General features: G+C 36.8%; 1 protein-coding gene across 2 annotated transcripts in view; it reads left to right on the forward strand.

Annotated features, from left to right (window-relative positions):
* Positions 1-404: 404 nt before the first annotated feature.
* Positions 405-2,013, forward strand: part of LOC107553222 (estrogen receptor beta-2) — a 31,147-nt gene continuing 29,538 nt past the window's right edge. Inside the window, exons 1-2 of one of the 2 annotated variants that reach the window (XM_016235385.1) lie at positions 405-426; positions 515-590. The gene's annotated coding sequence lies outside the window, so the exon portion shown is untranslated. Of the gene's footprint in view, positions 591-2,013 lie in introns of both variants that reach the window. The other variant, XM_016235384.1, reaches the window with a different exon arrangement.

Consider the following 2,013-nt stretch of genomic DNA (forward strand, 5'->3'; position numbering starts at 1 on the left):
ATAGGCTATGTATAAAATAACAAATAAAACTGCTTTTCTACAACATCATTGGTAACTGAAAACTTTTACGTGATGCTGCATTCAAGTGTCAGTACAAAATGAGTGACATATACTGTGTTTTTTCTCTCAAATATATATTTTTTAATATTACATTTGATCTTTTAATATTGTGCAATATATATAGCAATATATTTTCTACTAAATTCTGGTGGAAGCTAGTCACCCTGAACTTTGACCACGGATATGGTGAAGAGTGGTTTGATATGGTAATTAATTTCCTCTAGTCTTGGTGTTTGTCTTAATTTGTAAATCTCTGCCTCGTGCAGTAAATTTAGGGGCGGCTCCGGGAGGGCGCGGCTGCCAGTGACGCGTTTTTCTAATCTTTATATCCAAAGACAGAATTTTGCCAAAGTACAACCAGGCAAAGTGCGCTACCAGGTGTTTGCATGTCTCTCTCTTTCTATGTTGCGTCTGTCGCTTACTTCAGTGCTGTTCTTTCTCTTTGTGCGCGCAGTAAATCAGGTCGATACGGCTGCGCAGCGCTTTCACAGCTGATCAAACTGTTCTCTACTACCTGCTGCCTGCTGTCGGTAAGTGCTATTTGCAACTAACCTTACTAAAACGGTAACTATAGCTTCTGTCACTAAAAATGTGCTAACTTGGTGCTAGTTGCCACTGTCTTCAAAACAGAAACTGAACCAAATGAAAGAGATACTCAAGGCTTCTTACACTGTTTGAAGGATTAACGTAGGCTATTATGATTTTACGCAAGTGACAGTAACTATAATAACTCAGGTATTTTGCTGGAAGCTATGGTTACCACCATTGTATTTTTGTAAAGGAAATCAGCGCGTGAATTGTTAGTGTTCATGTGAGACAAAAGTTTTAGTAAACCTGACGTTGTTAAACTTTAAACCTTTTTGTTTATGCCTAACAGATGCCAATATGATGCTCGTTAAAAAAAACCTTTATGAAACTTGTTACAATGGATGAATGAGGTGATATGAATATGAAGTTTTTATGATTTGATGTTTAGGTGACGACCCGAGTGTGCTTCAATGTACTTGCCCGGGGACCCCAAAAGAGCCACAAGGGGGTGCTAGATAATGTCACATAAAAAAGTATAAACATGTTTTAAAATAATTTTTTATAAGTTAGAAAAGCAAAGCGCCCCCAAACAAACAAACAAATAAATCTGTTTTCATCCTTCTTTCTATACAATAAAAAATAAAAACAAATATATGTGCATAAAAAAAAATCCTTATCTAGTTTAGGCCATTGATAAAAAAAAAAGAAAAGAAAAAAAGATGTAATAACTTTTACAAGTTCGGTAATAAAAGCAGTGCCATCACTGTTGTATTTAATTTATACAGTGCATTTCAGGTGATTATTATGTGTCTGCTGGTGTCATGTTCTAGACTTTTTGCAGACTGTGTTTATTTGCCCTGCACAAACACAGTCTATTACTCAATGTTGATCGTGATAAGATTATAATGACATTAGTGATAAGAGAAATGAGGGGTTTTAGGGGGCATGAGTTCAATGAAAGAAGGAAATCATGAAATAGGGTGTTTAGACAAAGACAGGATAACAGACCACCACCTGAATGGTGTAATTTGTCAATCACTTTAAAGGGGTCATATTATGCTGCTAAAAAGAACATTATTTTGTGTATTTGGTGTAATGAAATGTGTTTATGCGGTTTAAGGTTCAAAAAACACATTATTTTCCACATACTGTACATTATTGTTTCTCCTCTATGCCCCGCCTTTCTGAAACGCCAAAGTTCATCGTTCTGAAAAAGCGCGGTGTGCTGTGATTGGCCAGCTATCCAGTGTGTTATGATTGGCCGAATACCTCAAGCGTGTGACAGAAATGTTACGCCCCTCACCATACTGTGATGATGCCCTGTCAGGCCGGAGCGATGATTCAAAAACATGAAAACCCATTATAAACGAGGCATTCGTTGCATCCAGTGGGGACATAATTACTGATTATAATGACTTATACTGT

The sequence above is a fragment of the Sinocyclocheilus grahami genome, unplaced genomic scaffold (genome assembly GCF_001515645.1).
Source record: "Sinocyclocheilus grahami isolate Dianchi unplaced genomic scaffold, SAMN03320097.WGS_v1.1 scaffold466.1, whole genome shotgun sequence".
NCBI lineage: Eukaryota > Metazoa > Chordata > Actinopteri > Cypriniformes > Cyprinidae > Sinocyclocheilus > Sinocyclocheilus grahami.